At 35.3% G+C, this 12,234-nt stretch overlaps 1 protein-coding gene across 2 annotated transcripts in view; it reads right to left on the minus strand.

Annotated features, from left to right (window-relative positions):
* LOC150084630 (lysosomal-trafficking regulator-like) overlaps window positions 1-12,234 on the minus strand; it is an 813,382-nt gene that overhangs the window by 64,960 nt on the left and 736,188 nt on the right. The gene's annotated exons all lie outside the window — the stretch shown is intronic.

Here is a 12,234-nt window from a genome sequence, read left to right on the forward strand (position 1 = left end):
TTAAAAAATATTAGCAGTGTGATTTGTGCAATCTTTTTTAATTATACTTTTAAAACTACAAAATTAATTTAAGACTACTGAAAATTCCAGGTTCTTTATTTACTAGGTATCTCTTGTCTTGTTGCAAAACAAATGAGCGTGTTGGAACATGACTTGGCAGTCAACAAGAGAAAGGTTTAACTACTGGTCAACTACTATGCCTTTGTTTCACAGGTAGCACTTGGTGTGTAGCAGCTGCGCATGCAGTTTCATTATTTACCATACCTTGTATACTAGGAACCTGCAATCTAGTTTAGATAGCATAGGTGCATGATTTAGGCATACTAAAGTGCATTGGTCTACACCTCAAGAGGAATAGGATGTCCAAACCTCTTGTGCACTTTGTATATAGTTAACAGGTGTGTTGAAGAAAAGTAAACTTTTTATCAAACTCAAGCTCTTAAAATTTAGTCTCAGGTACCACTGAAATAGCATTTTGTTCAAACCTCAATTCAGGATAAAGATTACACCTCAAAAAAAAAAAAAAAAGTACACAAATGATCTTCTGCAGTGAGAACCTGAAGCAATTTTCCACTACCCAGGAGTTGAGGTGATCAGTAGCTTGCAATTTTCTTTCATGTTTCATGTTTATATTTTTCCACAACTGGAAAAATATACTAAAATCATTGACATAAAGGTCACTATTTACAGTTTTGCACTAATGAAATTGCCTCTAACTGCAGAAAAGAGTAACACTTAACTGATCCTAGAGGTACTTTCTCCTCTTAAAAGAGAAGAGAGAGAGGATGTACCTGCATCACTGATGGGCTTCTGGATGACTCTTGTGATGTCAAACTGTGTGAGATATCCAAAAAAGGTGTTGCAGTCAGCTCTATCAAACTTCTTCCACTGAGACAGATAGGTGACATGGTCTTTTCTCAGTCAGAACAGATATCTCAGAAAAGTGGTCACTTCCTTAGGGATTTTCTTCAAACGCCCATGTAAACAAAGAGAGAATAGATGGGGAGCAGAGAGAGAGAGAGAGATCGATGGCAATTAAAGTATGAAGTGCGGGTAAACGTGAAAAAAAGGTGCTTATTCCCAGATTTAAAAGTGAGAGCTCATTATTTTCTAGCATGCACTCTATTTTACAGCCTCTTATATTAATGTTTGCTCTACCCCCACAGGGTATTTTTTTCATTAAGACCTCATAATAAAATAGGAGTAGCAGGCAGTTGTGTAATAAGATCACATCTATCTCGGAGATGCCAATCTCAGGTGGCAAATATCCAAAACAGATTGTTAAGCGGAAACCCTACAAAGGGGCTCATATCTGGTGAGTATAGGCTTGGCACACCCAGGGCTCTGAGCTGGATATCATCATTCTTCTCTTTCTTGGCGATTCCCTTCTACTTTTGACTCTCTCTCTCTCTCTCTCTCTCTCTCGCAGGGTAACTTGGGAATTTTTTTTTTTTTTTTTTGGCTGTTGCAGCATAAGCCTCAGGCTTCCTTGCACCATGCAGCTAATAATAACAATAATAATAAAAGAAGTGAAAAGCAACTGCCTCTATGACAGTAGTAAGAGAAATTATTTGGAAAGGGCATGTGGTTGCCCACTAAGATAGCAACTTCACTATGAGCAGGCTAACACAGTTCTTTGCATATTGGGCTGATATTTTGGAAAACAGGCTCTCATCTGCCTTTAAATATGACTCTTGCAAAAGAGGAAAACTAGCTTGTGCCTACAAAGTATGGCACAAGCTAGTTTTCCTCGATATCATTTATTATCAACGACATTCTATCAGAATCAAAGGTATGAATTTGACCATTATTTGGGCTTGGTGGATTCACTGGTTGGCTTCCATTTCAGTCTTCAATTTATTATTTTAGGAAAGTACAACTGCCATCCTGTATCCATTTCTTCCTTGGCAAGGAGCATCCAATACTGAGTCCATTGGATCTGGTACCTCCTTAATCTCTGTATTCATTATTTCCTGTTTTGCAAGTGGCTCTTCTGGTTTTTTTTTTTTTTTTTTTTGGTTTTCTTTATCACTTTGATCTGGAAGTGGTAAAGTGCTAGGAGGTATGGATATGAGAGTGACAGTTGACTGTTTTTTTTTAGAGGGGGAGGGGGTTTAAAACACAAAAAATAGTATGCAATATATTTCTTGTTGGAATAGCTATATCAGTTTGAGTCCCAAAGGAATGTTTCCTTGCCGCTTACTCAAAATGTATAGGCCTACTGCTATTTATTGGCTTCTGCTGTTTTCCTTGCTTCCTCATTGGTTATGTTCAGCTCTATTTTCAAGTTTTGTATTTCTTTTTCTTCCTTCCAAAAGTATGCTTTTGAATAGGCAGGACATTCTCCTTAGTAGTGATGCATATAGGCTTTGGAGCCAACATTCAATGATTTAGTGGCCCATTGAGATATATCTTGCACATGCAAAGGCACTGTGTCAGGCCATTTGTAAGTGTCCATATTTCTGGCACTTAAAACAAAACAGTGGGTTAGAAATATATGGCTTTACTGGGCAGTGCAAGTACTCAGCTGAAATACAATTAAGAGGCATTGTTCAGTTTAGAGTAAGGATCGGGTTTTTAGTGGACAGTAGATTCCCATCCCTGTGCAAAAACATTTCCTTTACAGTTATCATTTTCTTTGCAGTTTTAGTTAAGAACAGATTTCTTCTTCAGTCACTTCAAAGGCTGCATTCTGAGATGAAGTCACATCAATTTAGTGCCTTATGGGGGACCGGTGAAATTGGAATTCTCCCAATAGAAAGCACAAATATGCTGTTAATGATTGCCTCTCACTTTTTCTTTCTATTAAAATGTCACCAGAATAGCAGTTTAACCAATTTAGGGGATCCTGCCAACCCTTTCAAACCCTTCTAGATAAAGAAGGATTTGGAAAATTGGCTCATATTTCTGATGGGCAAATTGTAAGTTGAACAGATTATCAGGAAGTGCAATGTAGGTCCTGACATTTCCTTTGTCATGGGAGGAACCCATAACAAAGGAAATACGGGACCTCAACGTGTTTCTGGTAGAAACGTGTTGGAGTCCCAGGAGAAGAGTTTTGATTATCAGATTTCATAGTATTTCTATTTTCTCCCTTGTAACTACGGAGCCCAAGAGAATGCAAAATACTTAGCAAGCAATAAATGAGTTCGGCAACAGCACACCACAGATGTGCTGTTGCCAGATTGAATCCTGTCCAACAGACCATGAGCATAGGTTCATGGCACAGCATTGACACAGTTGATCCTCACAGGTGAGCCCACTAGCTGATTGACCTTGAGTGAGTCATCACAGGATCTCTCATCTTGCCAAAGCAGGGGCCAAAGTAGTGCATTGAAGCTTCCCCCCTCCCCTTCTGAGGTTCGACAGTTCTAGCACATGGAAAGTACATGATTCTGGGTTCCAAACATGCCTAGTTTGGAACCCAGAACTTGGGTATTAGATTCCAATAATGTTAGTCTATAGAACCAGCAGTATCACTGGGAGATATCTGCACTATAACCTGGTGCCCATGTTGCGGGAACCTAAATAACTTTGATAGCAGTTGATAGATATGTATTACATATCTAAGATTATATAGCTTTTAAAATTCCAAATCTCCAAGAGCTGTCATATGTTGTTTCTATATCATAGAAAAGTGACACCAGAACCTTGCATTTGAGGAAAGCATCTCGAAGAGATGTTTCAAGTCTTATTAAATGACTGACTATTGATCCATTCCTTTGGAAACCTTACTGTATTCTGGAAAAGAGGCGATTAGCTTCTATCCTTATGTGATCATTTGAAACTAATGACCACATAAGGATAATATTAACTATTCTCAGGGAAGCATTATACCCTCATGGGGCCCAAGGCAAAATGGAATTTGGAGGCCCCCATATAAAGAAAAAACTAATAAAGAACATTTTAATTTCATTTTATTGTGACAATAAAACAAATTGTATGACGTAAGAAAAATATCTAATCCAGAAGAATAATTCAGAAATAACACGTACACTTAAACTAATAAGTATTTTTATACTACTTTATATGGACTTTGTGCTTTTTGGGTTGATAAATTGTATATCAGTTCATTATAATCAATTCTGTTTGTACTATCATTCTCTATACAAATTATTGCCAAATTACTTAATTTTTCTTGTCCAAGTGAATTTCTAATATAATTCTTAACTCTTTTAAGCAGAGAGAACGATCGTTCTGCTGATGCATTTGAAACAGGAATTGACAAAAATATTTTTAAAATTATGTCCACATTAGGAAAAGTTGATATTAGTCCTCCTTGAATTGCTTCATACATTAAAGAAGGTGAAGATAAAATTTCATTTTTTGCAAAATGTATAAAATGCATTAATTCTTCTTTAAAAACCTAAGCATCAGTGTCATCTGAATAAGTATTTATTAAATTAATAATACAATTGTCATATTCTCTCGGTGATGATTCCCTTAAATTTAAACTTGTAAATATAGCAAAATAATTTAAAATATTTTGGTATGCCTCAACACATCTGTTAATTTCTACTAGAAATTTATCGCAAATAACATTTAAAAAATTTACAACAAATGCTTGTTTGCTTGCCTGTCAACTGCATACCCCAATCTCTTTTTTTTTTATCAAAGTGTAATTTTCTCTGTCAACTTCTAGCTTTATCGGATTTATAATCTTTATTGTCAGTTAATGCATAAACTTTGGCTTCTATAGCATAAAAAAAATTCACTGTTACCTTGAATGTCTGATATATATAATGACAATGATTTTATTTTGAAGATTTTCATTTGTGGAATTTAACCGCTGTAGAAATGAATGCCATATGAAAAGAAAAGGAGTTATTTCAAAATCTTCAAAGAATTCAAAGAAATACAGCTTTTTTGTTTCTAATTTTGTCAAAGGTTTTTCATTTGAATCATTAGAGAATGTAAATAAAGCTTCTTTTATGGCAAAAAAAATTCATCTTAATGGCTAGAATTGCATCTGCCCTTGTGGCCCATCTGGTATCACTAATTCTTTTTAATGTTTTTTTTTTCTTTCTGAGTTTGTCTTTATTAAAAGATTCCATCTTTTTGTTGATGAAGAAAAAAATACAAATAAATTTTGAATAAAATCAAAAAAAGTGACTTGCTTCTGAACAAGATTCTGCAGCTGAATTTCCAACTAAATTTAAGGTATGAGCTGCACATGGAATAAAAAATGCATTTTTACTATGGCTCTTAATATTTGCCTGTAATCCGTTGTATATACTGTACATATCTGCCGCATTGTCGTAAGATTGGCTGCAACAGTTTTGAATATCTAGACCATACTCTGTTAAGGTTGATATTATAATATTTTCAAAATAACTAGCATTGTGTTTTTCGACATGAATGAAAGACAAGAAATGTTCCTGTATTTGGTTTTGTTAATCTATGTAACTTATGATAAAAGATAACTTATCTGCATGACTTACATCAGGAGTTGCGTCAACAATAAGTGAAAAATATTTAGCTTGTTTGATATCATTAATAATTGTATTTCTTACATTTGTGGCCATTAAACCAATGAATTCATCGCACGTAGTATTTGAGAGATAATTTACATATCCTTCACCACATTTTCTATAAGTTTCTAAATGAGTTTTTAAAAAGATATAAAATTCTGCTAAGTACTCTAAGCAACTCATAAAATTTTCTGTACATGAACTACCATGCCCTCGAAATCCCAATCCTAATGTAGCTAAAAGTTTTATAGTAGCAACAACCCTTTTTAAAACCTCACGCCAATAGTTTTTTTGTTTTTCATATGCTTTTATCATCCCAGAATCAATTCTTCTTACCCTTTTCAAGCACTTTACGTACACACACATACATTCTTTATGTTCTTTAGACTCATCATGCCTTTTTAAAATATCACCAATATTTTTCCAATCACTACATCCAGTAACTAATGCATTCAATTTGGTTGAAAACAATTTGCAAATAAAATAGTATACTGATTTTGTTGTTTCTGAAAATATTAACCATTCTTTTTTTTCCTGAGTGCTGTTAATTCTAGTTAAATAGAAATGTGATTCATTTAGTTTTCTTGTAACTATTTTTCCCCCTTCATTAAAATCTATTTTTGAATTTTTTATGTTGCCTACATTTTGCGGTTTTCACAAAGGCAAAATTCAAGGAAGTCATTCGTGATGGATTTTGGCCATAGAGCAATATCTTTACTATATGTTTGATTGTATCCAGAGTATCATTAATAGTATCAGAGGATGCTGTGGTTTTTCCATTACTGGTATTATCTTCCTGTGTGATGTTGAAGGAGTTATCGTCAATAATGTCGTCTGAAGAGGTAGAAGCTATGCCTGCACTATTTTCTTCTGTTGTAATGATATAGGTGCCATTTTGAGACTCTCCTCGATTTTTTATTGAAATAAACATTTGTAATGAGTTTGCTGTTTTTTTAATTCCGCTTCTCTAATTTTAAACTTTTTCCTTTTCTGAGCACCACATTTGTATGTTCTTTTCATGGCCTTAAAAAAATTGATATTTTTAGATTTATATTTTACAATTTAAAATTTTTTGTACTTTTAATCAGTTTTTTAATAATTAAGTAATTTATTTTTTTAATAAAGTGATTGACAATGGAAACCCAATATAATGGAACAATTGCATTATAGGAGGAACCGAGGAATCGATTGATCCTGTAGGATCAATCGATTCCTCGGTTCTACACTATCACAAAAATACTACACTATTACAAAAAATTGCTGACAAACATAACTGACCGACACATTAAAATATCAAGTTGATATACAAGCAATGTTGCAAGACATCCTGATTTGAATGGGGAATTTCTAAACTATATGAAATAAAATTAAAGAAATCCGTCTATTAAGTTTGTTTTTAAGGAAAAAACGGAAGCCATGAGTTTATTGCTATACATCGGGTATTCACTGTATTTGTTAATATAAAACAAAATAAAGTACCTACGATATTTAAGTTAAAATCTTCTTATCGAAAAAGTTCAGCTCTCAGTGTTCTTCTGTCACTCAATATTTAATGTTCTTACGCTCATTTTTTAAGTTAATTACACATTAAAATCAAAAATTGCTGAATTATTCCGCTGCACCCTCAGTTGGACATTAACTCAAGACTGGTTGATAAATCGTGGCTACCTTCTCCCTGCTACTTAGGGTGTTCACACAAAGAACACAGGTGACCGTTTACCTGGAACTAGCAACGACATGCAGCTAAAGCTTCTCACAGGCCACAGAGAAGTAAGATATGTTACTACTCTGTGTCACAGGATATGAACACATAGAAACAGGTGAGCAGTGCAATTTCTTGGTAAGAAGGCATAGAAAACAGTTGACCAGTGCAACTTCTTGGTATGTGATTGGGTAGGTTCATGGGTGCCACTGAATTGCGAAACATTAATCCCTTTAGCTTTCAGGTAAACTAAAATTGACCACTAAATTGCCAATCAACCCCACCTGCAATTCAGCTGGTGTCCAGTAATTTTCAGTGAAAACTTATCAAGAGATAAATAATTAAGAAGGAAAGAGTGGGAGTGGGTGGTTTACTAATGCCCATTGCAGGACATTTCGATAAAATGCTCATTGGAATGTGCACTGAAATAATTGAAAGTGGAAGGGAAAAATATTTTTGCAGGTGAACGATTTTAAATTTATTACTATATTTAATACCACTCATATACCACGTGAAATTAATAATATAGTTTATTAAACAATTGTCTAAACCAATATACATTAATGTGACGTTTCAGGCATCTTGCTGATACACATCATCAGACCATTCGACAAGATGCCTGAAACATCACCTTTAGGCTTAATAAAGTATAATATTAATTTCACATGGTATATGAGTGGTATTAAATATAGTAATAATCTTAATAAATTTAAATTCATCCGCAAAAATATTTTTCACTTCCACTTTCAATTATTATTATAGCCTGTGAGAAGCTTTAGCTGCATTTCGCTGCTAATTCCAGATAAGCAGTCACCTGTGTTCTACGTGAGAGCACCCTTAAACATAAGGCTGTCAGCGGCGCTAGTTCCATACAAGGCAGTCTTTACTTTTTCAATTAACTCAACTATTTAAGGAAGAACTAAATATAAAATTTCATCAAAATCGGTAAAACCATTTTTGAAGAAAACAATTTTCAAATTAATCTTCATGTTCAGAAACTGACTTTCTACCTTCAGGTAGAAAGTCAGTTTCTGATAAAAATCACTTAAAAAAACAGCAATAAGTTTTTCAAATAGTGATTTTGTGGCCCCCCTCTGATCGGGGCCCTAGGCAGATGTCTTTTTTGCCTATTGGATAACATGCCCTTGACTATTCTTTCTAGCATCTTACATGATGCAACTTGTCTGAGAAACAAGTTTCAAATCATTTGGAATTTTCTGATCCTTTCCTGCTTTTGGAAGGCAGTCACACCTAGGAAATCATAAACATTTCCAAAACCAGGAAAGGTTTTGGAAAGGCACCAAAAACTGACTTATGCCAGGAATCTGGAAGGCCAGAAACTCTGGAAGGTAAATAACAATGTTTTTACAGATACTTTTAGCAAATGTTTCTCCTTAGAATGTTTCTGCTGGCAACCAGTTGGATCCACAATTGCATATCCATATGTCCCAGGATTGATGAAGGTATGATGTGAATCATATCCTTCATCAATCCTGGGACATCAATCCTTCATCAATATGATGTAAATCTGCTCTTCGTTTTCTGGACTTTGTCCCAGATGATCTTGGGTGTCACTGCCCAGGTGAGAGAAGATGTGAAGTGGATCCAAGGTTCCTTCTTACATATCCACGGATGTCCAATGTAACATGATTTGGCATGTGCACATTTGAAAGCTATTAAATTATCTGTAGTAGCATATCAATCAAATATTCTCCTTGCATTTTGTGCCTTTCTTGCTGCTGTGCATTCTGTATTACCCCTTTGTTTTGGAAATGGAGGAAACAGAGTCAGTGACTTTGGAACAGCAATTTCTGTTGCTGCTGCTTGGACAATGCCTTCTGTGATACACTTGACTGTATCATTTATTGGCTTCTGGCTGAATGTGGTGAAACTAAACGTTGCCAGATATTGAAAGAATAGTGGATCACATCTGCAATGTGATCAAACTTCCACCATGGTATCCTTGATGGGTGGCATGGTCTTCCATTGCAAAATTTTTATTTCACACTCCCATGCACAGATAGGGAAGAGAGAAGAGAGGGGAGCATATAGAGACAAACAGCAGCAAATGTACAGGTAGGCATGTGAAAGGTGTTAGAACCCATATCTGAACCCGTCCATTGATATAGCTAAAGTATAGCATATTATGTTCATTAAAATCCTCTCATTGTAGAAAATGAGAAGGCAATTGCTGAATGAAATGTCATTCCCAGGTGGTAGATAGCCAATAGTTAAGAGGAGCCCTACTGTAAGGCAAATTGCTATCACCTCTACAGTTACAGCAAGGAGCACAGGTTGAATAGGTGAAGAGTAGAGGTGTATTGCTAAAAAAAATAGTACCGAATGCTCGTCGTAAAAAAAATAGTACCAGAACGCTCGTTCTCCAGAAGACTGTAAGATAATGCCACATTGACTGTACAGTGACTGAATCAGACTTCAGACTCATGGTTCATAGAACAACCAGTTCTAGCATTCAGCTCATGGCAAATCAAAATGCAGTGTTCACACACATCACAGTATATCTCATTTGTTGGATCTCTTTATCTAATACATTGTACTTTAGTAAGAATTGTTCAAGTTTCATTGCGAATATATTTTTGTTTTTAGATAAATTTTAAAATTTTTAAAGAAATCTATTAATTTTAAAGATTAATATATATTTTTAGTAGCAATGGGTAAAATAGATATTTCTCCCTACACTAATTATGCCGTTGTTTCATAATATTAGGTGTATAAATTTGATGATTTTCTATTATGACATTTAGAAAAAAGCACTGGAACGTTGTTCCAGCCCGAATACACCACTGGTTCAGAGTATGGTTACCCACAATGATAGGTACTTCTTCAAGAGCAAGTTTATCCCCAGCTCTGTCTTTCTGTATGACTGTAGAATTATTTGAGTAAGAGTCCTCATTTGCCTCTAGATACATAACATGTGAAAAAATTAAAGTTGGGTCATGCTTATGCAGGAGGGCCTTCACATCACAGCATCACAGGTCAATGATGATAAAAAGTCGTGAGTTATGGTTAAATTTGAAAGTGTCTACAATTCTGCCTAGACACGATAGGAGGGAGTATATGATGAGAGCCTTGTCAATCAATTTGGCTCTGGAGAGATTGTGCATTGCTCATGGGGTAGAAAATTTTTTCACTGTGGTCTGTGCTTGCAAACAGGAGAGACTGCTTCTACAGGCATGGGATACACTTAAATAGAAAGGGTGCAAGAATATTTGCTCATACTATTGAGGCAGTGTTAGGTGGGTTAGAAAAATGCTAGCTTCATGGGATTCACAGACTAAAAGATTAACAGCAGCCGCAGGCAGAGGCTACTGTTAATAGTAGCCACACTGCTTCTATTGTAATGAGCAGCAGCAGCATAGAGAGTAAGTTGCTGGGAACTTACAGAGCTGCTGGGAGTCATCATGGAACAAGTAAATACATGGGCTGTGTGTGGGTAATGAAGAATAAGAATAGGTGCATGTATACTTGCATGTAAACCAATGCTAGAAGTATAGTATACAAATTTGATGAATTTGAAGTGCTGGTCAAGACATAAAAGGCAGATACTGTTGAGATATCAGAGACATGGTGTCACACAGATATAAGCAAGGCAGAATTGGAATTTGGGGAGAACATTGTGTACAGAAAGGATAGAGACAGTATAAGAAGGGAGGTGGGGTTATGCTGTTAATTAAAAAAAAACATAACATCTAAGGAAGTGCATCCAGTTGACCTAGATGGACAGTGAAATGTTGAGTCAGTTTGGTGTAATATAAGCATTGAGAAAGCAAAATTGAGTGTGTTATAGACCTAACGACTCTAATGAGTACAACAAACAATTGTACAGAGAAATAGAATGAGCCAGTAAATCAGATTTTGTTATAATGGGGGATTTTAACTTCCCAGATATTGACTGGAACTTGTGGGTTGGTCACCCCTATACTGGTAAGACTTTTGTGGATGATTGTTTTCTGCAGTAGCATGTTCAAGAAGGAACCAGAGAGTTGTTGTTATTGTTTTGGTGTTTATTGGCGCATTGACAACGGAGATCATAGTGCGCCAGTTCATTTGTTATGCAATGTTCTCTTTATATAAATCTTGTTTGAATGTAAAAGGTTAACTGTTTCTGTGGTATTATATTATTATTCACAGCAGATGGTATATGTTGATTGTTTGTATGAATCTAAAAATATCTGACACACGTTCTTTGTCACCTAAAAGATCTTTAAGGGTGATGTTTTGGTTTCTTTTATATAATGATGAAAAAATTTGGTGTCGATCATTTTCATATGTTGGGCATTCTATAAGTATATATTTAAGTTTGGATAGTATTGCATACTTGGCATCTTGGAGGTTCTTCTGCACATAATAGATAACCATTTGTGAAATGCATATGGCCTATCTGCAATCTAGTCAGAACAACTTCTTCTCTCCTTGATTTCCTTATGCTCGTTTTCCAGTGCTCAACTTTTGGTTTTGTTTCATATAATTTATTCCATGTTTGTTTTTGCCAGAGTTCTTGCCATTGGGTTAGACAGCAATTTCTAATGATTGGCTTGTAGTCCTTATGTGGAACTGTGAAATATTGTCCTTGAAGGTTAGTGGTTGATTTTGCAATTCTATCCACTTCTTCATTTCCTTTTATCCTTTTGTGTCCTGGTATCCAGCAGAAAAGTATATCTTGTTTTTTTATTTGTGAAGCCTGTTAGTATCTGTTTAATTTGCCAGAGTACTGGACGGGTTATATTGCTTGTGTTTTGTATGGCTTGGATTACACTTAATGAATCACAGTATATTACTGTTCTCAAGTGGTAGGTGGTTCTGAAATGCTCCAGGGCTATCTGAACTGCTACTAATTCTGCAGTGTAGACACTGCATTCTTTTGGGAGTTGGCATGACAATGTAACATCTGGGAATACTGCTGATGCTCCTACATGGTTCTCTGATTTTGATCCATCTGTATATATTGGTATGTAATTGGGATATTGCATTCTATGTGCTGCATGCAGTTGTTGAAAGTTGCTGTCTGATAAAGTATTTTTATTCCAGTTTTGTGTGAGG

Source organism: Mastigoproctus giganteus, chromosome 6 (genome assembly GCF_048544385.1).
Source record: "Mastigoproctus giganteus isolate SK-2022 chromosome 6, ASM4854438v1, whole genome shotgun sequence".
Lineage (NCBI taxonomy): Eukaryota > Metazoa > Arthropoda > Arachnida > Uropygi > Thelyphonidae > Mastigoproctus > Mastigoproctus giganteus.